The following is a 27348-nucleotide window of genomic DNA, read 5'->3' as shown; positions in this document are numbered from 1 at the left end:
GATTCTCTCTTTGTCTCATGTGTGTGATGATAGGTCTTACGGCTCTATTGACATTTTAAACCTCCCATAGACAAGATCTGATCTTTTTACATCTTTTGTTTCCTACCCATCCACATGAAAGGTGTACTTTGGAAAGACAAAGAGTTCAGTCAGTCCTCATTAACTTAGTGAATACATGTGGGAGAATAATTTGTAGAGTGCATTTTTTGTTATTTTACTGGAGAAATCCCTTTAAAGATCTTCTGTCTCTACCAGAATATATGAAAGCGGGTTCAGTCTCTTTGACTTTGTTTTTTTTTTTTTTTTACTAGATGTCTATTATGTTCTAGACGCTTGATAAGTACTCTCTGCTATGATATTAATTCAAACTTAACTGTCAGATTTGTGATTGTCTCATGCACTTTGCCTCCAATTTTTTGAAATGGAAACGTTCCTGACAAGCCATGTCCAAGGAAACTCGTCACCCAACAGGCAGATTAGTGAGTCCCAATATGGCCGCCATTTCCTATGCGTGCCATCCAGCCAGCCATCACTTTCATGGGATGAATTGCATCGTCAGCATCTTGTGAGGCTGAATTTCAATCTTGATTTCTTTCCCTAATTAAGTTCTCTAAATGCCTTCTGAAGGATTATGCTCTGCTGCTGCTCCAGAAAGTCATTCTGTGAGCAGCAGATTGATGGTCACTGGCCAGGCGACGCAATTAAAGGTCCCCCATGGACCTCAGCTCCTTCCAAACCAGCAGACGTTCTTACAACTCAGGAAGCCGGAAGGACTGCCGCTCAAGGCCTGATATCTATGGACTGTGAAAAGCTTCCGGCTAATTTCTAGGTGAATTAGTAAACTGTCAGTTAAGACGAACACAAAGCCGCAGTTTTAACCAAATAAGAAATAGGGATTAAAAATTCCACAATACATCTCTCTCCTGGCTCTCCTCTACTTCCGACTGTTTCTTCTCTGAGTCGACTTGTCTTTCACTCTCCAGCGCAACGCCTGATACTCAGTGGCACTTATTTAAAGGTTCTTGGATAAATAAGCGGATGGATGGCTAGGCATGCAAATACCATACAAACTGATTAAACAGTAGGAATAGGTGCCATGTACGTAAATCAATATAACTCCTGGAATTATTTTGAGGAATTAGTAAGACCATGACTACAATCCCAATATGGCATCATCTGCTTTGGTGTTTATTGGGTACTTTGTTTATTCTTATGTTCATAAGCTAGCATAGCTTTGTTCGTAAAGTAGCATCCATGATTTAAATAATGGGGCCGAAAGTAACATCTGAAACTTCCTCCTTCAAACTGTGTCTGTACTTCTTCCTCTTCCAGAATGTGTCTGGCTAATTGTTGGGCAATGCAGGCATGCTTAATATGATTACAGTAACAATGGCCCTCTCTCCAGAACTTCAGCCCCACACTGGGAAATGGAAACCAACAAAATAACAAACTTACTCTTCATTAACTTTCTTTCTGAGAAGCTTCTGTGTACGTGATAAGGTTTTATAATCGAATAGGGAAAAGGATCGATAACTTCCAATGCCAAAGCAAATTAAAACTTCATAAATATTTATATGAGGACTATGAGGAACTTTGCTACTTTGTTTTAAATCCTCTTGGACCAGGTGCTAGACAGATGGATACTGGGGCTTATCTTTTTTTGAAGAAAAAAAAAAGATTGATACATATTGCTATGGATATTTGCATCCTCACCAAATTTGTGTAAATCCTAACCCACAAAGGTGATGGTGTTAGGGGGCTTCACAAGGTGATTAGGTTATAAGAGTAGAAGCTTCATGAACAGGATTCATGTGGTTTTTTTTTAATTTTTAATGTTTATTTATATTAGAGACAGAGAGAGACAGAGCATGAGCCAGGGAGGGGCAGGGGAGATAGAGACAGAATCTGAAGCAGGCTGCAGACTCTGAGCTCTGAGCACAGAGCCCAACGGGGGCTGGAACTTACATGCCGTGAGATCATGACCTAAGCCGAAGTCGGATGCTTCCCCGACTGAGCCACCCAGGCGCCCCCAGGATGAGTGTCCTTATAAAGGAGACCACAGAGCGCTCCCTAGCCCCTTCCACCAAGTGAGGACACAATGAAAAATCACCAGCTATGACCCGGGAAGAGGCTCTCACTCGACCATGCTGGCAGCCTGATCTTGGACGTAGAGCCTTCAGAACTATGATTTTGGTCAATTTCTGCTATTTATAAACCACACAGTTTGTGGTATTGTGTTATCGCAGCCCAAACAGACTAAGACACACATTGTAGGAATTATCAAGCTTCCCTTTTATATTCAGATCTGCCCTACTTTTCCCGTTTAACATTTCATTGATTTATCTTTGCTTTTTCCCGAGTATGGTGATCAGTGTTACACATCACCCATGTACAGTCATACATACACGTCTATACATGCCAAATCCATGTAATGATGCCTGGGGTTGATCGCTGGCTTGTCCCTCCAGATTCAAAAAGCCTGGTTGTTGGATTGCAGAACACTCAGGAAGGTTCTCCTTACCACAAGCCTTGCTGCGGCTTAGATCTTAAAGTCCAGGGTCAGTACACTCAGATTCTCATCTTATTTCAGCCGCTTACTAGATATATGACCTTTAGAACACTCTTCATCTTTTCCAAGCGTGAGTTTTCATGTGTAAATTAAGGTAAGAATAGTGCCTGGGGTTATTGTAAGGATTTAAAAATGCTTAATATAGCACCCAGGACATGGAAATCAGCCCAAAGAATTTCTCCTATATGTAATAATACTCTCTGTATCACATCTGTATTATTTAGATGGATAGATATAAGATCATGTGGACCTTATAACCTAAAGAATATTTCTCTTTGAAGAAGAACTTGTATACGTGGGTTGTAGAATATCTTGAAAGAGTATCTCTGAAGGCAAACAGTCAGACTTAGAAGGAGCATCACTGTCAAGTTCACATCCCTGCCCCCGTCCTACCCAGTGACATGATGCTGCTTCCTCTCTCCAGCCTTGCTGTGCCATGCATTAATTGCTCGCCCAGCCTCCACAACGTTTCATTTATATTTGTATACATCTAGGTCACCCCCACTAGACTAGAAGCATCCCTGAGTACATGAACTAGTCTGATTCATCTTTGTATCTCTGTAACCCCAGCATCCAGCTTGGCGTTCGAAGGCACTTGATATCTGTGGAATTAATTCAGACCTAATGTTGAACGTAGTCAAAAGACAGAGTGTGTACGTGCAACGCAACGTTTTTTAGCGTTCATTCAAATTATGATCTACTCTTTCCCACAAGGTCAAAATATTTCCCGTTCACTTCAGCTTTCTCTCTAGGAGTGATTTCTCTTTTTCTATCACACAGTCCTTGCCACTCTTGATAGATAGAAGACTCAGAGATTTAATTTGATTCTGACCAATTCAACCAGCTCATTTTTTATTAAATTTTTTTAATGTTTATTTATTTTTGAGAGAAAGAGAGAGAGAGAGAGAGAGAGAGAGAGCATGAGCAGGGGAGGGGCAGAGAGAGAGGGAGACACAGAATCCGAAGCAGGCTCCAGGCTCTGAGCCATCAGCACAGACCCTGATGTGGGGCTCGAACTCACAGAACGCGAGATCATGACCTGAGCCAAAGTCGGATGCTCAACCAAGTGAGCCACCCAGGCGCCCCAACCAACCAGCTCATTTTGAGTCTAGTGGATAAAGAAGGCAGTGCTGATTGATTGTATCCTGTGGAATGACTTGATTACAGCAAAAAGGCCAGAATAGAAACAACTTGGGCAACGACAGATGGATGGCACAGTGACTTGCGGTGGCCCTTATAATAACTACAGTCGTGCCAAAGAAAGCAGCAAAGAGGAAAGAAGAACGGCGTTAAGCCCACTACATTTTTTATTGAGATATAATTGACATAGACCATTGTGTAAGTTTAAGGTGTGCAACCTGTTGATGTGATATATTTACATATCGCAGTACAATTACTTTTATAGTCCGACACGTCACATAATTATAATTTCTTTTTTGCAGTGAGAACCATTAAGATCTAGTCTCTTAGTCACTTTGAAGTTCACAACACAGTATTGTTGACTCTAATCACTATGCCGTGCATTAGATTTCTAGGATTTATTCATCTGCTAGCTGCAAGTCATACCCTTAAACAGCATCTCCCCAATTCTCCCCACCCCCAGCGCCTGGTAACCTGGTAACCTCCATTCTATGGTCTGTTTTTAGGAGTTCAGCTTTTTTAGATTCCACATATAAGTGAGATCATATGGCATTTGTATTTCTCTCTCTGACTTATTTTGCTTAGTATAATGCCCTCAAGGCATGTTGTCGCAAATGACAGGATTTCCTTCTTGTGGCTTTCTCATGGCTAAGTGATGTTCCAGTGTGTGTGTGTGTGTGTATGTGTGTGTGTGTGTGTGTGTGTACCATATCTTCCTTATCCATTTACTGACAGACACTTACATTGTTTCTATAGTTATTGTGGATAATACTGCAATGAAAGAATTGCTGGATCATATGGTATTTCTATTTTTAATGTTTTGAGGACCATCCATACTATTTTCCATAGTGGCTGCACCAATTTACGTTCCCCCCAACGATGCCCGGGGGCTCCCTCTTCTCCACATCTTTGCTAACACTTATTATGTCTTGTCTTCTAAATGGTTGACATCCCAATAGGTGATATCTCATTGTGGTTTTGATTTGCATTTCCCTGGTGGTTAGGGATAGTGAGCATCTTTTCATGTACCTGTTGGCCATTTGGATATCTTTTTTGGGAAACTGTGTGTTTAGGTCCTCTGCCATTTTAAAACTAGATTGGTTTTTGAGTTGTATGAATTCTTTATGTATCAGGGGTATTAATCTCTTTTTTGATACATAGTTTGCAAATACTTTCTCCTGTTCTGAAGGTTGATTTGGTGATTGTTTCCTTTGCTGTGCAGAAGCTTTTTAGTTTGATGTCATCCCCCAGGTTGATTTTTGCTTGGTGCTTGTTCTTTTGGTATCCTATGCAAAAAAAAAAAAAAAAAAAAATTCATTACCAAGGCCACAATGTCAAGGAGTATTTTCCCCGTTTTCCCGTAAGAGTTTTATGGTATCCAGTCTTACATTAAACTTGCTAATCCATTTCTAGTTAATTTTTGTGAGTGGTATCAGGTAAGAGTCCAATTTCATTTTTCTGCACATGGTTGCCTAGTGTTCCCACTACAGTTCGTTAAAGAGACTATCTTTTCCTCATTGAGCATTCTTGGATCCCTTGTCAAATACTAGTTGGCTGTATATGTGGAGGGTTATTTCTGGGTTCTGTTCCATTGGTCTATGTGTCTATTTTTATGCCAGTACTGTATTGTTTAGATTACTATAGCTTTGTAGTACAGTTTGAAATCAGGAAGGTAGATATCTTTGGCTTTGTTCTTTTTCAGGACTGCTTTGGCAATCAGGTTTCAGTTTATTGTGGTTCCATGCAAATTTGGGGATCACTTTTTCTACTTCTGTGAAAAATGCCATTGAAATTTGGACAGGGGTTGCACTGAATCTATAGATAGCTCTGGGAAGTATGGATATTGTAACTATACTAATTCTTTCAATCCATGACCACAGAACATCTTTCCATTTGTCTGTGACTTCTTAAATATCTTCATCAAAGTCTTGTAGTTTTCATTGCATAGATCTTTTACTTCCTGGTTAAATTTGTTGCTAGGTATTTTATTGTTTTTAACGGGATTGTAAATGTGATAGTTTTCTTAATGTTTTTCAGATATTTCATTGGTAGTGTATAGAACATCACTAGTTTCCAAATGTTGATTTTATATCCCGCAACTTTACAATTGTTGGATTCAGCCAACAATGTTTTGGTTAAATCTTTAGGATTTTCTACATGTGAGATCATATAACCTACAAGTTTTACTTCTTCCTTTCTGGTTTGGATGCCTTGTTTCTGTGTCTAGTCTGATTGCTCTCACTGGGACTTCCAGGACACATTGAATAAGAGTAGTCACACTGGGCGTCATTATCTTGTTCCTTAGGGGAAAAGCTTTCAAACTTTCACTGCCAGGTGTGATATTAGCTGTGGGCTTGTTGTATATGACCTTTACTATGTTGAGGTATGTTCTTTTATACCCAATTTGCTGAGGGTTTTTATCATGAAAGGACATTGTGTTTCATCCAATGCTTTTTTGCATCTATTGCGATGACCATATGGTTTTTCATTTTATTCTAGTAGTGAGTGAGGTATATCACATTTATTGATTTGCATGTGTTGAACAACCCTTGCATTTCGGGGATAGGTCCCACTTGGTTATGGTAGAATCTTTTAATATGCTGTTTAATTCAGCTTGCTAATATTCTGTCAAAAATTTTTGTTTCTATATTCGTCAGGAATTTTGGTCTATAGTTGTCTTGCAGTGTCCTTAGCTGGTATTTGGCTTTAGCTCTGGTATCAGGGTAATGCTGGTTTTGTAAAATGAGTTTGGAAGTGTACCCTCCTCTTCAATTTTTTGGAAGAACTTGAGAATGATTGGTGTTAATTTTTCCTTAAACGTTTGGGAGAATTCACCAGTGAAGCCATCTGGTCCTAGGCTTTTCTGTATTGGGAGATTTTTTATTACTGACTTAATCTCTTTTATTCATTCTTGGTCTATTCAGAATTTCTAGTTCTTCCTGAGTTAGTCTTGGTAGGTTGTAGGTTTCTTGAAATCTATCTTTTTCTTCTGGCTTGTCTAATTTGTTGGCATATAATTGTTCATAGCAGTGTCTTATGCTCCTGTATATTTCTGTGTATTTCCTGTGTATTTCTGTGTATTTCCTGTGTATTTCTGTGTATTTCCTGTGTATTTCTGTGTATTTTAGTTGTCAAGTCTCCTCTTTCATATCTGACTTTATTTATTTGAGGCTTCTCTCTTTTTTTCTTAGTCTAGTTCAAGTTTTATCAATTTTCTATGTCGTTTTTTAAAATTTTTGTTAATGTTTATTCATTTTTAGAGACAGAGAGAGACAGAGCACAAGCGGGGGTGGGTCAGAGAGAGAGGGAGACACAGAATCCGAAGCAGGCTCCAGGCTCTGAGCCGTCAGCACAGAGCCCGATGTGGGGCTGGAACTCATGAGCCGTGAGATCATGACCTGAGCCAAAGTTGGACGCTCAACCGACTGAGTCACCCAGGTGCCTGTTTGTCTCTGTGAAAATGAGCTCTTGGGGGGGCACCTGAGTGGCTCAGTCAGTAGAGCGCCCAGCCTCAGCTCTGGTCATGATCTCACAGTCCATGAGTTCGAGCCCCGCATCGGGCTCTGTGCTGATGGCTCAGAGTCCAGAGCCTGCTTTGGATTCTGTGTCTCCCTCTCTCTCCCTCTCCCCACTTGCATTCTGTCTCCCTGTCTCTCAAAAATGAATAAATGTTAAAAATAATTTTTTTAAAAAAGAAAACAAGCTCCTGGTTTTGTTGATCTTTTCTATTGTTTTTCTGGTCTCTATTTTGTCTATTTCCACTCCGGTTTTTGCTATTTCATTCCTTCTGCTGACTTTGGGCTAGTTTATTCTTTTTCTAGTTCCTTGAGGTGTAAAGTTCCATTGTTTATTTTAGGTGTATTTTCTTAGTATACGCATTTATCACTCTACACTTCCCTCTCAGAACTGCTACATTTTTAATGGGTATCTATGAGAATTTTTGGCGGGGACAATGAAAGGTTCCCACACACTCCACTTACATCCATGATATAAGTCCACTTATATCCAGTCGTGGTGATTGGGTGCCGCCTGAGTGGATGTGGACAGTCGCAGGTCACATTTTCCAGTCCACATGCAATGGACACATTTTTGCTTTTGCTTTTCTACAAGGTACCTAAAGGAACATGCTTTGTAAAATTTCTGACTTCACCTTCTTATGTCCTTTAATTTCTTTTTTCTGCCTGTCCCCTGGTTTTGTTGTGCTCTAGCACTTTTGATGCCGTAAAAAAAGAGTAAGAAATAAACAATTACTTTTATGAGCAGACAGAGAAATGTGTTGCTTTTTTTTTTTTTATTGTTCTGGTACATAAAAGAGACTCTGACACTTGTGTAAGTTTTCAATTGCTGTTTACAGAAACATCTTGAAGATGTTTATAGAGGGAAAAAAATTGTCTTTCAATAAGGACTGACTGAAGCCAAAAGAGAACCATAAGGAGTATTTCTCAGGTTTTCTAAACTGTTTGATTAATTTGAATTTGAAAACACGAATTGATAACAGTACTATCTTATCATGAACAAAAACCCTCTGATAAGGAGTTTCTTGATGTTTGAAACTATGCTTATTCTCTACATAAGAGAGTAGATCCCATTTATATAGAAAAGATTTTTGATATGTCTGTAATGTTTGACTTTGTCTAGCATAGATGCTGAGATATTAACAAAGCCATTTTTCATCTCAGTGATAACCATAGAGCACAAAAGTTTACCCAATTATTGTCAGCAAAAACACTTACCAAAATTAAAGACTAAAATTTTATTCAAATGAAGGTTAATAAATTGAATGAACACAGAGATTCTTATTCAATGAATCTGAATTAAAATACCAAAGACTTGGGGCACCTGGGTGGCTCAGTCGGTTGAGCGTCCAACTTCGGCTCAGGTCATGATCTCACAGTTCATGAGTTCGAGCCCCACGATGGGCTCTGTGCTGACAGTTCAGAGCCTGGAGCCTGCTTCAGATTCTGTGTCTGCCTCTCTCTCTGCCCCTCCCCTGCTCATGCTCTGTCTCTCCTTCAAAAATAAATAAAAACATTTTTAAAAATTAAAAAAAAATACCAAAGACTTGATTGGCACATTGCTTGAAGCCTAGTACCTCCCACTAAGTGAAAAACATTCCTTCCTTCTTGGCCAAAAGCCTGGTGCTGAAGAAGAATTAATGCAACAACGGAATCCCATCCTCTGTTGCAATATAATCCAGCATGAGGAGCTCTTGGTTTTGAGATTTTATTTCATTTGTTGTATTGTATTTACGCTTTGTTTGTTCATAGATTTGTATCTAGGTTCTCTCCAGACTTCCTTCCTGTAGTCTTAGGCCAAAATGTTATTTACTTTTGTCTTTTAAATAATCAGTTGGAAAAAAAAGAAACCCTATTCCTATTGGAGTCTCAAATCTTCACAGAAAATCTTGAAACGGGGTCTAGAGTCAGATTAATTTGGTTCCCGGGGTGTCCGGGTGACTCAGTTGGTTAAGCGTCCGACTTCGGCTCAGGTCATGATCTCACGGTTCATGGGTTCGAGCCCCGCGTCAGGCTCTGTGCTAACAGCTTGGAGCCTGGAGCCTGCTTCAGATTCTGTGTTTCCGCCCCGCCTCTCCCCGCCCCACCCCTGCTTGTGCTCTGTCTCTCTCTGTCTTTCAAAAAATGAATAAACATAAAAAAAATTTAAAGATTAATTTGGTTCCCAATCCTCTGTCTGCTGTTCACTACAAACAAACTATGTAACTCTTTGTACATTAGTTATCTCTTCTGTAAAATGGGCAGAATTATGGGGCCTTATGAGGCCCTTTAAGTAGTAAACACGAGCGTGCTTAGCACCCTTCATAACACGTAGTAGGAGTTCAGTGAATAGTGTCCAGTATCATTATACAATATTTTAATAATCGGTAATTACCAATGTTCCACACCTCACTAGCATCAAATCTCCTACCTTCTGATCCTTTTCTTTCTTACTTTTTTTTTTTAAACCTAATGTTACTTAAAAATTTTCCTCCCAGGTAAAGTAATTCTACATGTTTCTTCATGTTTCTTAACAACCTGTCCTGCCCTTTCATAAAAGTCTCTCATAAACATTTCCCATAATGCAATGGCAGAAATGTACAGCCTTAAATGAAGAGCCAATGCATCTGTGCGTTCAACCAAGCTACCTTCTCTCTCTCTCCCCCTCCCTCCCTCCTTCACTCTCTCTCTCTCTCTCTCCTCTCTCCCCCCGTCAACCTCTGTACCTCTCTTTCTCTCTCGGCTTAGCACACCCCTACTTTAAAACTATGATACAATGACAGACTCGCTATAGCATTACACAAATATGGTGGCTCTTACTTAAATGAAGGGAGCCCTTTTCTGAAATATTAGGAGCCACGACTGCAGATTTCTTTCTATACTTTCTCCTCTCTGGGGCTTTGGTGGTAAACCTTTGGAGGAAAGATTCTATGGTCCGTTGACATCACACTGACGAGCCACCTATGTGTACCCATGTAAATCTCCATACTTTAGGAGACAGTGAGAGATTTTGTTAAAAGCCCTTATGAATTCAGTTTTTATTCCAGTTTGTTGTCTATAAGGTCATCATTATTTAGACCAAAAGATGATTATTGTATTTTTGTTACACAACTGCTTCCTATACGGCAGAAACAAAAGAACTGTATTACTCTGAAATAAAATAATATGGGACGTACTTAACAGCTATTTACTTATTCTGAACACCAGACATAATATGTCCTAGACCACAAGTCACAGGTCTCCTCAGAATTGTGCTGCCTTGCTGTTTCTGGTTTTATAGTCTCTCTATATAGCTTCAACTTCATCTAGTGTCTTTATTTAAAATGACAGTAAACTCTACTTTATATCATATATAAATGAGTCCCCTACAAGGCCTTGTGATAATTAATCCCACACTGAAGGATAACAAAGCCAAATTTTGAATCGTGGCTTTGGGCAGAGAGCACTGTCTACCCTTCTCACTTGGGTTGTGAATCTTTGAAGCAAAGGGTGGGGGGGCCCACGGAGGCCCTGAATGCACATTAATTCATGATGCTTTCAGACGGAGTCCCCAAGAATACTCTTTGCTTTCTCAGGATTGTTCGGCAATGGTTACGAATGCTCGATGGCATCACTGAGTTAACTCAGTGCATGGTCTGTTTCATTTTCTTAGCTCGACCCAGGGAGTGTGTGGATTCCCATCAGCTCGACACAGGGCATGGGGATTCTCATCACACAGCTTTGGGGAGAGACCTTCCAGGGCCCATATGCCAAAAGAAGGGACTAGAATCTGCCGCCGGCCTCTGGGGAATGCCAGCTGGGGTCCCTTGCAAGAAGCCATGGCCCCCGTGGAATTCTGGGATGGGAAGGGAGAGCCTTTCCTCTCCCTCCACAACCAACCTTCAGGGTAGCCAAGTGGGTGGGGCTGGTTTTCCAAGACGCGGTACAAGGTGCCTCACCTGTGCCATCCAAGGGGATGAGCAAAGCCGTGTCCCGACGTCTCCCCACTACAACTTAGGTGCAGGCCGCGCAAACGTCACTTCTCCCTCACTCCCCGCGAGCGAAGTAAGTAGATAATGCTTCAGAACTCCTTGTACTGTCCTTCAGTTGTTTTTGATGAGGGAAGACGTTTTAGGGCACTTATAGGCGGTTTCCAAAGCCAATCCTGTACACAGAAAAAGGAAAATAGACTCGATACTGTGTTTTTGGCACTCTCCGCCGACGGCTTTAGGAACATATGTTTAAAATAAAAAAGCGTTAGAAATCTCTTCTTGGTGTTCTAATGGTTTGCCTGTTTCGGTTTTTATTTTCTGAGCAATTGTTATCGTTACAATGAAATAATAGTAATATCTTTAACACTGCCCCGCGAGCAGCAGGCCAGGGCCGAGGAGAGTTGAAATGCTCGGCACCTGGCTGTGTGGCCCGATGGCCTCTATGTCAACTGGTCTCCCGAAGGTCGTGTTTGCCATTTGGTTGGTGTCCCTTCCCATTTGTAAACACGCCGTCCCTCGTGTGTGCCGTTCTGTTTACTTTGCATGGTTCCTTGTGACGAGATGGCCATGCCATCGTGTTCCCGACTCTTCTCACAGGACTCTGGCACTGAAGGCGGCCCCCACCCCTGCCTGCCGCCCTGCCCCGTCCCCCCACAACCACCCTTCTTAAGCAGAGGTACCCTGCCCGCCTGGGCCAGGCCCCCCTTCCGTGGAGCTCGTCTGCATCAAGCACAACAAACAGTGGGGACTGGGTTTGCCTCGGCCCCGAGAGAAAGCCGTTCCAGAGGAAGCATCCGAGGCCCTTCCTCCACAGCCGGTTTCCTGCCCCCCGTTAGTCCACCCAGGGCTGATTCGGTACCACCTTCCCTGCGGCCACCTTCTCACTTTGGAAGAGAAGACAGCCAGTCGTCCCGCCGCGGGCCTCCACTTCTGCTGTGGACATTTCAGGAATGTGGCGAAAGGCCTGAAGCAAAGCAAACGAGAAGCGGAAGCCGCCGGAGGCGGGGGGCCCGGGCTCCACACAGGTGAGCTGAGCATTTCAGGGACATCGGTCGTGAGCCCAGGCCGGCCTGCTAGGTCCTCATTCCCACGTGTGAAGGGCCTTCCGGGGAAGTTTTGGAGCCTTTGGTTTTCTCTCCTTGCACATCAGAAGCTGTCCGTGTGGAGGCGCTTAAAGACCACACAGGTTATCTTGTTCCTCCTCCAAATCTCCCCCTAGATTAGCACCCGTTGGTTAACTATACAGCGTGGACATCACACAGCACCTTGACCGGATGATCAGCACAGGGGGGACAGATGGCCACCACGGGTCTCCACATGGGCTACCCTGAGACAGACATCGCATCACGTGGGACGGATTTTATTGCGAGAACCTCATGGAATCCCAAGGAAATATCAGACAAACCGCCAGCGAGGGGCATTTTATTAAAACATCACAACACTAAAAGGAAAGCAGTAGAAGTGTTCTAAATCCAAAGAGGCTAGGGGTGATGAGGACAGGGCCAAGGACAGAGGGAGAAGGAGAACGTCCCGAAATCAGATTGTGGCGGGTGGTGGCCCAGCTCTGGGAGTATGCTAAAAATCGCACTTTGAGTGGGTAAGTCGTTCGGTGTGTGAGTTATTTCTCAGCGTTGTTAATAAGAAGTAAGAAGAGGCAGAGATACATGACCATCTAGTCCAACACCTGATCCTAGACTGGAGCCCGTCCCGGAGCAAAGAGCATCGTGGAGCGAGCTGTGGCTGTGAGGACATGAATGGAAGAGCGGACGAGGGCATCGCATTGGTGACATCACAGCGGACAGCTGCATCGTCATCCATGGGGGACATGCCTGTTCGCAGGAAATATACCCTGAAAGTACACGGGGTGAAAGGTGATGATGTGTGTGATTTTCCCTCGGATGGTATAAAAATATATACATAAGGGGTTGGAGGGTGGAGATAGTGAGCCCCAGCAAGCACATGCACAAAGGATAAAGAAAATGGAATAAAACATAACAATAGACTAAAGCTGCTTTTTTTAACATGCACATTCCTGGGCCCAGGTTCCCCCCCACCCCCAGCATCTGACTCTCTGGCCTGAGATGGGCCCATGCCCCTGGTGGGTTCTGAGGCTGAGGCCCAGGACCAGAGTCAGAAGTTCCCTGGTGTCTGGGCCCCAGACTTCTGTGGTCACATTTCTCAGCAATGTTCTCCAAACAGCCCAAGAGGCTGACCCGGCACCATGATTTTTCACACTTTTATTCTTCCATTAACTTTATAAACCTTTTATTCCAAAACCATTTTAATGTATTCAAGAGGAGAGAAAATAGCGCATTTATCCCCCCACATATCAGTGGTTCTCGACTGAGGGGGCCCTGCCCCGCAGGGAAGGCGGGGCAGTGGCTGGAGACAGTTTGGGTTGAAAGAACGCGGGATTGTGACTGGCACGTAGGGGCCGGGGATGCTGCTGAACATCCTACAGGCACAGGACCGCCTTCACCACAGAGTTACCTCGTGCCACCTGTCAACAGGGCCAAACTTGAGAGTCTTGCCCTCATGGCCATGGCCCAGATTCAGTCAGCTTCAACACATTGCCACACTTGTTTCTTCTATATCACTGCCCCTTCTCAGAGGTCATTTTAAACCGACACCCAATATCGTGACATTTCCCCCATCCACATGTGGGGTTTTATGTGACCACGGTACCACTGTCACACCCAGCAAAATGAATAACAATCCCCCAGGCCTGGGGGAGATAACAGCCCGTCCCGATCCCCGTGTCCTGGGCCAGACAATGCTCTGACCACCAGTGAGCCGCAGTGGGATTGTTTCACTTTAGGAATATCCACCCTTACGGGAAAAGTAGAAAGCACTGACTTGACATGTTATCCATTTCCTAGTTTGGTCCGTTTCCATAGCCTTCTACCATACAGGATACATAATTGTTTTTTGACCCCAGAGAAGTGTTGATTAATTCAATAAGCTTGTAGGTGATTCTAGTACTGTTTTTTTCCATGAAACTGTTTGGGAAAGATTACTGAAGCAGATCACTGTAAATGACATTTTTTAATCATTAAGCTGTGCCTTCCTCCTCCTCAATATAGTTTGCTATTTTTTTCCCCAGACACATGGAAAGGTTTCAGCTTTTAATGAAGAACTCCTTTCTGGAGCATGTTTTTAGAATATGAGTTTAGTAGCATACATGATGTAATCCCAATTCCCAACTTTGCGTGCAAGATTGTTGTGGAAAAATGAAACCATAAATCCCATCTGAATTCTAGTTGCTGGGTTCTTTATAGGAAGTATTCTTCTGTTTTCCTTTTTTTTTTTTTTTTTTAAGAAACCACAATATTGTCATCTGAGAAACAGATTCGTGGCTGGGAAGCCAGAAATGTTGGAAGCATATTTGTCTTTTTTCAGCCCAAAGTCTGTCCAGAGAGGGGAAGTTATGTTCTGGGTCCGGTGCACAGAGAAGGTATCCGTTGTTGCCCCGTGCCCAGGACAGCTCAATGGCATAGCAGCACGGAAGGTACATCTCGGGGGGGGGGGGGGGGGGGAAGTTCTCTTAGCTGAGTGCTCTAAGCGTTGTCATGGCTGTGATGCCAGCAGCTTTTTCAAATAGCACCAAGCAAGTAATCCACTGGGATACTGATGGCAGGTGAGCCCCGAAGTTTCCATAAATGTCATGGGTCACTGCTTCAGTCAAATCCGAAACCAACTCAGCACCCCCGCCGTGGCTTTTAACCCGTTCTACAACTTGAGACTGCGATGCTTACCAAAGATCTCGATTTTTCATGACCCCGGGTGATAGTTTGTCCTGTGTTGTAGCAGTTAATGAAATCAGCGAGGTAATTCCTATGACCCCACCCTAAGAATGCTGGAAGTAACCAATATTCCCAACCACGTTCAGACGAAACCATTTAAGTGCTCATGGAAAATTAGCGGTTAGAATTAGCCAAGCTCTTCATAAACCTGGGAGCTGGAATTGCATAAGAGATCAAGGCATGGTGGAAAGTGCTCATTTACCCCTGGAGAACCCATGTGGAGGAGGCAGGTAGTTCAAAGGCCCAGCTGGGGGAATATTGATCAGGATGGCCTTTGTCCAGGAGAGAAATCCATCAATGGCCCATTGTCCCTGGTGTCTGCTCTTTGGCTCTTCCCTGCGGGTTCTCAAAAGCATTGGGTTTAAATGCAAAACCCTTCCAGATATTTAAAAAAAAAAAAAAAAAAAAAAAAAAAGCCCCAGGTAAGCGTTGAAAGAACAGTTACTGGGAATCAGAAACATTCACCTTGGGTATTACGTGTACTTCATATTGTGGTTTCTTTAAAAAGAAAAAGTGGGAAAGCAGAATACTTCCTATGAAGAACACAGCAACCCGAATTCAGATAGGACTTATGGTTTCACTTTACAGTTTTACATGTTACAACCCTTCATTGCCCCCAAAGATCCGTTCTCTTAAACCGGATCTCTCGCAGACGTTGGTGCCTGTTGGTGCTGGCAGAAATCTGTGGCTTTGGGGGAGGATGTCTGTGACCCAGGCTCGGAGACATGAGCAGGCAATGGCGGCGGGCCATCATGGGCACGAGGGTGTGCTTCTGCTGACCACAGTTCTGCACACCCAAGTTCACGGCCAGTGGGCCTTGTTTGTTTGTTTGTTTGTTTAAAAAGGGAGCAACACGCTCATTTCAAAACCTCAGCACATCACTTGTTAGTGTCAGCAAGAAGGTCTGGATAGTCTGGTGGCTGACTGAGAAAACTTGAGAAAGCCGGGGTCTTTTTGCCCTGCCATCATAGGTCACTCCTGGCATCTGTCTCCTGGCAGCAATGGTGTGGAAATTTGCAGAGCAGAGCTATCTCTGAGTAAGCAGAAGGGAACAAATTTGATCTAACACACATTCTGCGAGCTTGGTTCAATGTAGGTCAATTTTTAAGAGAGCCCAGCTGGCCAGTCTGCAAGTCTGCCTGGGAGCTGGCTGGCTTCCGCCGAGGCCAAGAAAATCCCCTCTTTTGCCTCAGAGCACCAATTAATAAAAGTTCTTCATCGAGCGGTGTGGGTGAGGCAAATGGGCTGAAATGCATCCAGCTCTCTGTGAAACAGCTTTACCAGGTCATCAGACCTGCAGGGTTGCTGGACCCCCAGCCTTGGGCTCCGTAGAAAGTGCTGGCTAACACCAGCAGCCTCTCAAACATCCGCCGCTGCGAGGATGGTACGTGCATACCGGAGTCATTTTATTTTTCACTTAAAGCCCTTTGTCCAAGGATTAAAAGGTGTTTTGATTTGGTGGTTCCAAGTCTGGCTAGACTTGTTCTAATGCTAAAAATTGAGAAACTGCTCTTTGAAGACTGCAAGGAAAAAAAAAAGCATTTTATTTGCTCCACAGCGTGGACGAAAGGCCAGATCCGGTCAAGGTGACGGAAGTTTTAAGCATCTTTTGTCTATCGGGTTTTGTGTGTTTTGGGTGGTGGTGGTGGGCTTTGTTTTTTGGAGCAGGAGGAACCTCCTCACACAGCCGAAGTGCAGCAAACCAGTAATGAAGGTGTATTGTGTCTGAGTGCCTTTGATGTATTATTGTCGTTCTCGATTATTACATTCCTTCAAAAAGTGTTTATGGAATACCTATTAGGTCCCAGGCCGTAGTCGAAGGGCTGAAGATACAGAGAGAATCAGACGGATGAGGCCTCTGCCCTGGTGGAGGATGTGTAGCCTCAAACAAGTCACAGAGCAGATAAGCCACCAATGGCAGCGAGAACGACAAGAACAGGGCAGGACCCTGCCGCGGAGGCTACGAGGAGAACCAGATGTAAAAAGGGGCAGGCAGAGAAGGCTGCTCTAGAAAACGCCATTTAGCGTGAGGGTCACCCCTGTTTGGCCAGGCAGGAAAAGGGGGAAGAGCGTTCCAGACCGAGATAAGAAAGGAGAGAAACCAAAAGAGGGCCCCAGAGCCTAAGTGAGGTTAGCTGGGCCTGTGGAGGGGGAGGCGGGGCCGGTCCACACTCCCGGATTTGAACTGCTCTCCCTCCTGGCTCTGTAGGAAGGGAGTGTAGGGTTTTAAGTGGAAGAATGACAGGGTCTGACTGTTGTCGTAGAAATTCGACTCTGGCTGTCGTGTAGAAACTGGATGGGGATGTGGAGGCTGTCACAGAAGGTCGGGCCGGAGAAAACGATGTCTTGGAAAAGGGAGATGGGGGGCGAGGGGGGACAGAAGCTGAGGGGTTCATTAGCGGTCCTGGTTGCTCACATTTACTGAGCACGTAATCTGGGCCAGGCGCGTACGTTCAGCATTTAGCGCATCTTCTCTTCACAGGAACTTTCTGAAGTAGGTACTATTATCCCTGTTTTGGTTGGGGAACCTCTCATCCCACAAGGTCAAATGGCATGCCCAAGGTCACAAAAAAGAAAATAGCGGGACCGGGTTTGTTCTCAACCGCTTCTGCGCTGCCCGCCACAGAGCTATGTCGAAGGTAGATTTGTCTTCTTGTCTGAATTTTTATTACTTGGAAATGTCAGCCCAAGCATTCTGCAGGTATTGCCTGGAAGCCTTTTGGGAGCCAGGAACTGGCCAGGAGAAGGAGCCTCAAAAGTGAAGAAGGAGGGCCCACCCCAACCCTCGCAGCCCTCGAAGGCACTTCCCTTGGCTGTAATCCCCTTGTGCGCCGTATTCAGTTGGTCCCTCAGGACCTGCATCTGTTAAAATAATCAACCAAGAGGGGCGCCTGGGCGGCTGAGTCGGTTGAGCGTCTGACTTCGGCTCAGGTCCTGGTCTCGCGGTTCGTGGGTTCGAACCCCGCGTCGGGCTCTGTGCCGCCAGCTCGGAGCCTGGAGCCTGCTTCCGATTCTGTGTCTACCTCTCTCTCTGCTCCTCCCCCGCTCATGCTCTGTCTCTCTCTGTCTCTCAAAAATAAATAGAAACATGAAAATTTAAAATAAATAAATAAATAAATAAATAAAACAATCAGCCAAGAATTCTGTTGGGCTGGAGGAAACAGAAGCATGTTTTTCCGTATACAGGTGATGAGCAAAGGCGGAGGATAAGGCATCTTAGCATCTAACAACCTCACCCTATTGCCACTTGGCACCTCTGAGCCTCAGTTTCTCACCTGCACGAAATGGTCGTCGTGAAGACTTGAAGAGCCACGCATTATAACGCGTCCTCCCGCATCCTGCCACATCGTAGACCTCGAGGTGCTCAGTGAGCTGCAGACGTAAACACCACTTGCAGTGTGGGGCGCTGTGGGTAATTAGAACATGAATAAAGGCTGACTTGGCTTCTGGGGTCAAACGCACCCGATGGTTTTCGGGTGATGTGTAGCACCAGTGAAAACATCTCAGTGGGTTTCATTCCTCATTCGCTTACACTGCTCACCTTTTCCCCTTTATGTGCCGAGCAGTGACAACCTTTTCTACACCAGTACACGTAAAACAGCTACTCCTGGGTGATCATTCCTCACACTAGAGGTGAACAGAACCTGATTCGTACTCTGCTCCTCATTGCTTCGTTCCGTTTTGAACCTCTGGCAATAAAGGGGCAACAGACCCACCCGACCCAAACTGCAATTGCTTTCTAATTGTCTTCAGAGGCAGGAATTGGCATACTAAATATAGCGTCCCTTGCAGGAGAGACGAGCAGAAAAGGCAAGTGTAAGCCTAGCGATGAGATCTTGGGCTCTGAAATCGGACCGTCTGCCCCGTACCGGCCGTGTGACCCTAGACAAGTACTGAACCCCTCTGATGCCAGCGCCCCCTCCTCCAAATGGGCACCAGCCCACTAGGGTTACTGCAGAAGTTAAATAAAATAATGCACATAAAGTGCTTTGGCTTAGTAGGGGCTCAAACGAATGTTAGCGACTGCTCCTACTATTGCTTACGGAGACCAATTTAGCAATAAATCATAGTAAAAATAAATAAAAATAATAATAATAATAAATAAAAATTAATAAAATAAAATAAAATAAAGGTAGTGAAATAACCCTAGAGATGAAAAAAAAGAAGAAAGAAAATTCTGAAGCCTAGAAAACATAGCCGTTTTACCTGTGTTGGCAGAAATGTTCGAAGAGGAAGGACAGCGTTAGCTAACCTGTAAACTCTATTCGTGCAGTTGCATCTACAGAAAGTGGCTCTGGGACTTTATTTACCTCTGGAATGAATGGTGTGTTGAGTTTCCACTTACTTACGGGATATAATCCATTTCCATTTATTAAACTTGGTAAATCCCTAGGAAGACAGTCATATTCCATTGAGAACCGCCTCAAACGGTTAGAAACCCACATTCAAAAGACTTGGAAACTACAGGTAGTCATTTAAAAGGGGAGAGAGTAGCCTAAAGCTTTAAGCCCACGTAGAATGACAGCTGAGGGGTGTCAGTGGCAGAAACCCGACCTTATCCACCTGCTCTCACGACTCACCTGGAAAATGCGGCTGTCAAACATGGCCCCGCTGTGTTCACACAGATTTCTAGCAAGTTTACAACTGTCTGTGGTGGCACATGTGATCCGCGCATTCTGTGGCGGGATGGGGTCATCTGAAGAGCCCCAAACGACAGTGGTAACATATTTCAGTGGAAATGGCCCGTGATTTGATCCAAAATTCTGCATATTTGAAAGCAGTACATTAAGATATTATTTTGCGGGGAAACTTAATTGTCCCCTATAGTTCCCAAGATGCTGTCTCAACGGTTTTACGTATTACAGTTTGTGAAACTAAATGAGAAAGAGCTGGGGAGAAGGAACTTGTTTTTTATTGAGGGAGGGGGGAAGTTATTTAATCATTTCGAGTAGTTCAGCGAATAGAGGAGAACAAAAGAAAATTGAATGTAAATGCTTCATTGTTCTTACAGATGTGCAGTTCTAAATAGTTAGGATCCCCAAATACCAAAATTACGACCAAAAATAATTTGAATTTTGTAGCCAAGTTGAATTGAGTGCTATGGGAGACAGCGTAAGCCCCATCTTGCAGGGTGGAAAAAGTTATTTCGGGGAAAGTTGGAATGTGATTTGCTGCTACTTATCTTCAAACCTTAAGAGCCATGTGCTGACATTTCTTCCTGGCAAGGCAGTGTGGACCAAGTGGTTGGGATGAGGTAGATTTTAGAGCCAAATGGAGCCAAGTTCAGTCTCCACTGGCTCAGCTGTGTGGCTCTGGACAAATCCCTTAACCTCTCTGAGTGTTTCCCTCTTCGTTTCTAAGCAGATAGATGGTAACAGTCCCTACACCACAGGGTCTCCACCGGCATCAAGGTTGAAAGTGTACTTGAAAGGCAGGTGTCCCAGGGCCTGGCAAATAATAGGGAGGTGGCATCCGGGTCACGAAGACAAGTCATAAATGGTAGTGGCGATAGGGAGTGGCTGTTGCTTTCACTCCCCAAATCACGAACCCAGAGCATAAGCCGTTTACCAGGATAACTTTCCCCATAGGGAAAACAAAAAGCATAGATATTTACAAGGGCTAAGCTCTAAAAGTAGTCCAAACAAGGCTGAGCCGTAGAAAATGCCAGATCTTGGATTCGTTTTCTTATTTTTCATTTTCCTTCTCTCATTTCATACCTCAGTGCACTGTCTTTATAGAGAATTATTCAGTTGTCTGATCTCTCTGTAGAAGAGTCCAGAAGAGCCAATGATACGAGGGTGAAGAGTCCCATGATTCCAGCCAGTGTAGTTTTCACTGAAAACCACAAGGAGTTCTTTCAGTGTGTGAGGCATCCAGTCTGGGTACATATTGATTTTCCTCTCGATTTTTTTCTCTGTATTTATTTAGCTCCGGTTGAGGAATAGACCATTTTCAATAAAGGATCTTCGTTCTAGTAACTAGGAAAATCCTGATCATGATTTTTAATTACACTTTTTATTATGTGTTATGTTTTGTTGAAGCTCCAGATGGTTTATCCCTCATATGAACGTGTTCATAGCTGTATTTCCAACTTCTTGTAAAGAAAACCATTACCCAAATTTATATATGAATGACTTGGTAATTTGTGGAATAATAACTTGTAGCGAAGTCAATCTTCAGCAGAAAACTGGGTTGGATGCTCTGAATACCAAATGGCTTTCCTAGAGAGATCACTAGTGCGTGTGTGATTTAATTGCAGAGAGTATCCGTGATGCCTTCTGGTGTAACTGACACATAAGAGCCGTCTTGTGATGCGTTTGCATGAATATGTTGCACAGAAGAAGTAAACCCTTAAACCACATGTATACTCTTCAAAGAAATAATAGGAAAAAGTTGACATATCATCAATGAGTTTTTTATGTTCTAAATAATTGATGCCAAACTCTTAGCTTTCTTTTCCCTATTTCCCTCCTTTACGCAGTTCTGAAATTGAGGACAAGTTGTCAGCGTTGGTCTTGAGGACCTGACAGCATTGAGAATTCTTGAAATGACAAGGGAGTGAATGTGACTGTCCCCTCCCCAGACCCCCTCCAGGATCAGTGACCACAATTTGAAACCATGTTTTTTTATTTTTAATTGATCCAGTTTGTTGGAACACATTCGGTCCCAACTGGGTTGCTTTTCTATAATGATTCCGTGTTTGTCGTCTGTTTATTTATTAAGCGCTTCCTGTGTGCGAGGCATTCTGCTAGCTTAGGGGTGTAGCTTCTGCCCCTTAGCTCAACCCAGGGTGGGAGAAGACAAGACACCAAGAAACAAGGTAGAGCAGAACGCAAGTCCTGTAACAGAGTCCTGGCACAGCACAGGGAAACATTAACGAAAGGAGGATGGAGAAAGGGGTCCCAGAGGTGAAAATGAGTAGGTGTTTCTTTCTGCTCTCCTATGTTTGGGGGAATAAAATATTCATTTTGATGGAATCCATCTCAAACAATATAACTAAATTATATAATAGTAAACTTGGAGTGGGGTCATTTCAATATTGACTCAAAAGGGCAATTGGGGGGTGATTTTTTTATTTCAAACACAAATCATTTCAGAAATGTAAGAAATTTTATAAGGAAAAATGTTATCTACATCATAGTATTTTAAAACATTTTTTAATGTTTATTTGAGAGAGAGAGAGAGAGAGAGAGAGAGAGAGAGGGCGAGCAGGGGTGGGGCAGAGAGAGAGGGAGACACAGAATCTGAAGCAGGCTCCAGGCTCTGAGCTGTCAACACAGAGTCCGACGCGGGACTCGAACCCACAGACCACGAGATCATGACCTGAGCTGAAGTCGGACGCTCAACCGACTGAGCCACCCAGGCGCCCCTACATCCTAGTGTTTTAACGTAAATCATAAATGATCATTTCTAGTCATATACACCCAAAGACTTTGCAATTAGAAATACAGTGCTCGGCTGGAAAGGATGAGCCCTATTGCCCTATAGACCTTTCTTCCTTCTTTAGGAAGGCCTGGATCACTGTCTACTTCCCTCTTATGACCGCGTTGCTGCATCCCGAAGGTTTTGGACTGTTGTGTTTTCATTTCTATTGGCTTCCGTGTACTTTTTTATTCCCTTTTTGATTTCTTGGTTAACCCGTTCATTCTTGAGTACAGTGGTCTTTAATCTCCAAGTGTTTGTGGCCTTTCTAAATTTTTTTCCTGTGGTTGATTTCACGTTTCATAGCGTGGTCTGAAAATGTGCACAGTGTGATATTGATCCTTTGGTACTTGTTGAGGGCTGATTTGCGACCTCGTATGTGATCAGTTCTGCAGTCAGGAAGAATGCATATCCTGCTGCTTTAGGACGAAACGTTCTGAATAGATCTGTTAAGTCCCTCCGGTCTAGCGTGTCATTCAAAGCCATTGTTTCCTCGTTGATTTTCCGCTTGGATGACCTGCCCACTGCGGTAAGTGGGGTGTTAAAGTCTTCTTCTGTTATTGTGTTATTATCAGTGACTTTATGTTTGTGATTTTTTGGTGTGTATACTCGGGTTCTGCCAAGTTGGGGACGTAAATGTTCTTACTCCCCCATAAAGAAAGCGTGTGCTGTCTGTTTCCATCTCTGTCTTCACCCCAAGCCACTTCCTTGACCTTAGACTCGTGGAGTCAGCTGCTTGCCGGACATCCAGGAGCATGTCTCTCAGGTACCCGGCACTCAACGTGGCCAAGGTGGAACTCACTGTCTCCATTCCCTCCTGGATGAACCACCCATCTCGGGTGCCAACTGAGGTTCCTAATTCTGTCCCCCCGCATCTGTATTTCCCATCTGTATTTCCCATCCCAAAGGCTTATATCTTGGTCTGGCCGTTTGTTTGGACGCTCACACCGGCTTCCTCTAACTAGCCCTCCTGCTGCACTTGTTTCTTGCCCCCGAAGTCTTATCTACGTGGCCGTCAGAGCGGCCTTTGGCCCCAAAGCTTGTGTCTGCTCAGGTCACTGCCACATCTAATGGCTCCCATTACACGGAGTAAAGTCAGCAATGCTTGCAACTTGGTGGATTAGTCCCCGGCATGCCTTTCTGAGCAACGGTGCATCGCCCTGCTTCAAACTTTGCACCCACCACCTGGAATTCGGCAGGGCTTCACATTTCCGGTGCCCAGCCCCCACTAGCATGATCTTCCTGTACACTCCATGCCTTTGAGAATGGAGGCACCCCTATCTGGAATCGTCTCTTCCTCATTCCTCTCCATCTCCTGCCTCATCACCCCTTCACACGTGACTTCTTCTTGTCCACCTTTCATAATCCATTTGGGTACCCCCTCCCTCAGGCTGCCTCCTGGATTAGAAGCCTCTCCTTGAACTCCTGCAGTGCTTCGGGCATCTCCGTATCATGACGCTCTCATCACTCTTGGGGTCTGTCTTTCACCAGATGATGAGCCTGGAGGGTGTCTTATTCCCAGTGTCCAGCACAATAAATATTAAATGAGAGAATACTGAGGTGTCACTTACAATAGCCAAACATATGGAAAAGAGCAAAATCGACTCCCGGCGTTTCATTTTCTGGTGTAAGGAGGAACAGAATTCCTTGTTAGATCAGCTAATCTAATAAGCAGAGAAAAAGAATGTTCTCATGAAATTATGCATTCACCTTCTGTTTTCATTTGCTGACACAGAGCATCCATCTAATTGGATTTTTCTCCTTGGGGAAATCTAAAGGAAATGGGTCCCTTGCTGTTCCATTTCCAATATGGCCATTGTCCACCTCCGCTCTTTTCTCACGGGACCTTTGACTGCTAGCCCCTTTTAAATTAGACGCACGTCTGGGGCACCTGGGTGGCTCAGTCGGTTGAGCGTCCGACTTCGTCTCAAGTCATGATCTTGCGGTCTGTGAGTTCGAGCCCCGTGCTGGGCTCTGTGCTGACAGCTTGGAGCCTGGAGCCTGCTTTGGATTCTGTGTCTCCCTCTCTCTCTGCCCCTTCCCCCTCCTGCTCTGTCTCTCTCTCTGTCTCTCTCCCTGTCTCTCTCTCTGTCAAAAATAAATATACATAAAAAAATAAAAATAAATCAGACACACGTCTGAGAAAGTCTCAAGTGAGCACATCCTCAGTTTCAGCCATGGGTTCTCAGCAAGTCGTGGTCCCTGGGAAAGACATGGGGCACGGGTTACCCAAGCTGAGAGGGGACAGTCCTAGACAAAAAGAATATGCCTACAGCATTTGCCCGAAATTCAGTCCTTCATCCATCCATCCATCCATCCATCCATCCACTCGTCCATCTGTTATTCCTCTTGTCCACAAGTTTACTGACTGTCCTCTACCAAAAGTTCATTGTCCAATTCCTGGCTTTCCTGGTGGATTTCCCATGTCCCCCATACATGAAGCAAGTCTCCTCCTTGGACATCCATCTAAACTAGCTTTCAGTTAGAAAGCCTTAAAGTATTATCTCTTTGTGGTATAAATTATACCTCTACGCTTTGTGTTACAAATTATATTTCTACAAATTCCTATGTGTGTTACTCCTCTTAGTATTAGGTTCATTCAAAGTAAGGATCCCTGGGGCGCCTGGGTGCCTCAGTCAGTGGAGCGTCTCAGGTCATGATCTCACAGTTCATGAGTTTGAGCCCTGCGTCCAGCTCTGTGCTGACAGCTCAGAGCCTGGAGTCCGCTTCGGATCCTGCATGTCTCTCCCTCTCTCTGCCCCTCCCCCCACTTGCATTTTCTCATGAATAAATAAACATTAAAAAATATAAGGATCCAGCACCGTTAAGCACAGAACTACTAAAGTGTTAACAAAATATAAGCAAAATAATAAAATTATGAATGAACAGTAAATAATATAAGTAATAACAACATAACTTGAATTGTATTAAATCTTCTTCTCCTCTGTGATCTCCAAGCTGACCAAGCCCTCTCTCCCCAGGAGCACTGAGGCTGTTCCAGGCCCTTCCTCGTGTAGCCAGGGCTCCCACTCCTCCTCCCCATTCCCCTGCTCTGTGCGTCCTTCTGCCTGCTCCCCCCACCGCGTTGTCTCACCCCCTCTCTGCCCCATTTTCCTCCAGCCCCTCCACTTCCTCAAGCCCCTGCCTCATGATTTCACCTCCCATCCCCCTGCTTCCCTTTAGAACCACCGTCTGGAAAGACGCACTGACCATTTCTGTCCCCATCCCCTCGGCCTCCCCTGCAGCTGCCCCCGTCAAGGCCGCCAGCCTCCCACACCTCCCTGCCTTGCCCTTGCCCATCCCGGCAGGGCGAACCTGGGTGAACCTGCCCAGAGGATCCTGGGAAAGCTCACAGGAGGGACACGCAGAGGATGGGGATTCGAGACCAAAAGCAACACGGAGGCTGGCCCCCTCCAGCATGATCTGTGTATTCCTGAGCAGAGGGAGGGGTGGGGCGGGGCGGGAGGATCCCGGTACCTTAATCAGTGAGTGTGAGAGATCATCTGCTTTATGTTTTGGCACAATCTTCTTCCACCCTCGCTGGTGAGGAGAGCACAAGTCAGACCTCCGTGAGGGTCTAACTGATTTAAGCCAGGCGTTTCCGAAATATATCGAAGTCCATGTAAAACGGGGAAATTGCTTTCAGTTCTGGACTTGGCTGGGAGAGGAGCTAAAGAAATCGATTATGAGGAAAGTATTCCTCGCCTGTTACATCAATAGCCTCCCACTTCCGTTTCAACTCTACCCATTTGTCAGCACCCTGGATGCAAATCCTAACTCAAGCCAACTGAAGCAAAGGAGAGGGGGCTATTGAGGAAGGGGAGAGGCAGAGTGGGTCCCCAGCACATATGGAAAGTCTCCCCCTTTGTCCCCTTTGTCAGGGCTGAGTGGTGGCTGTGTCTGGGCAGTGTCCTCTAAAGCAAGGCACCAGGCTGAGGGAACCCCTGTGAGCATGTTCTTGGAGGTTTGAGAACAGAGAGGCAAGACTTCTTCCCCAGAAGCCCCAGCTCACAGCGTGCCATAGGGGAGAGCTGTGGTTGGCCTGCTGGGGTCCCTGCTTCATCTCTGGACTGGAGACGGGGCCACCCCCAGCCAATGGTGTGAGGCTCATTCTCTGGAGGCTGGGGAGGAGGAGACAGCCACTGCCAGTCATTGCCACCCCCTGCAAAGTCCAGTATTTACAGCAACTCTGGGATACCTGGGTGGCTCAGTCGGTTAAGCGTCTGACTCTTTTTTATTTGAGAGAGACAGAGTGTGTATGTGAGTTGGGGGTTGGGGGGGTGTGAAACAGGGGCAGAGGGAGAGGGGGAGAGAGAGATAGAGGGAGGCAGGGAGGGAGAGAATCTCAAGCAGGCTCCATGCTCAGTTCAGGGGCCCAACACGGGGCTCGATCCCACATCCCCAGGATCATGACCTGAGCCGAAATCAAACATCGGTCGCTCGGCCAACTCAGCCACCCAGGTTCCCCGAGCATCTGACTCTTGTTCTGGCTGAGGTCGTGATCTCACAGTTGTGAGAATGAGGCCCCCCTCGGGCTCCTCGCTCGGCGTGAAGCCTGCTGGCGATTCTCACTCTCTCTCTCTCCCTCTGCCCCTCCCCCATGCCCCTGCCCACTCTCCTTCTCTCCCTCAAAATAAATAACTAAATGTCATTAAATTTAGTTTAAAAAATAATAATAAAATAAAATAAAGTCAACGACACGTTGCCCAGGCATATACAACGCAGGCTCCGTGTAGGACTCTTTCCCCTCTGACACCAGCTTGGCTTCCCAGATTTCACAGCTCAGATCTCCTGGCCTCGCCATCGTCTGCCCAGAATTCCCTTCTGCTCCCACCTTGCTCTGTCCGGCCAGCTGTTGTTCCATCTGCAGGCTTCCTGTGTGAAGTTCTCCTTCCACAGCATTCCATTACCACATTCCATTCACCCATCTTCCTCCCCTCCCGCACCAC

At 44.9% G+C, this 27348-nt stretch overlaps 1 protein-coding gene across 3 annotated transcripts in view; it reads left to right on the top strand.

Annotated features, from left to right (window-relative positions):
* The window catches only part of ADAM12 (ADAM metallopeptidase domain 12), a 350864-nt gene that overhangs the window by 185005 nt on the left and 138511 nt on the right, over positions 1 to 27348 (top strand). The gene's annotated exons all lie outside the window — the stretch shown is intronic.

Source organism: Prionailurus bengalensis, chromosome D2 (genome assembly GCF_016509475.1).
Source record: "Prionailurus bengalensis isolate Pbe53 chromosome D2, Fcat_Pben_1.1_paternal_pri, whole genome shotgun sequence".
NCBI lineage: Eukaryota > Metazoa > Chordata > Mammalia > Carnivora > Felidae > Prionailurus > Prionailurus bengalensis.
This window is presented reverse-complemented; position numbering and strand designations above follow the sequence as displayed.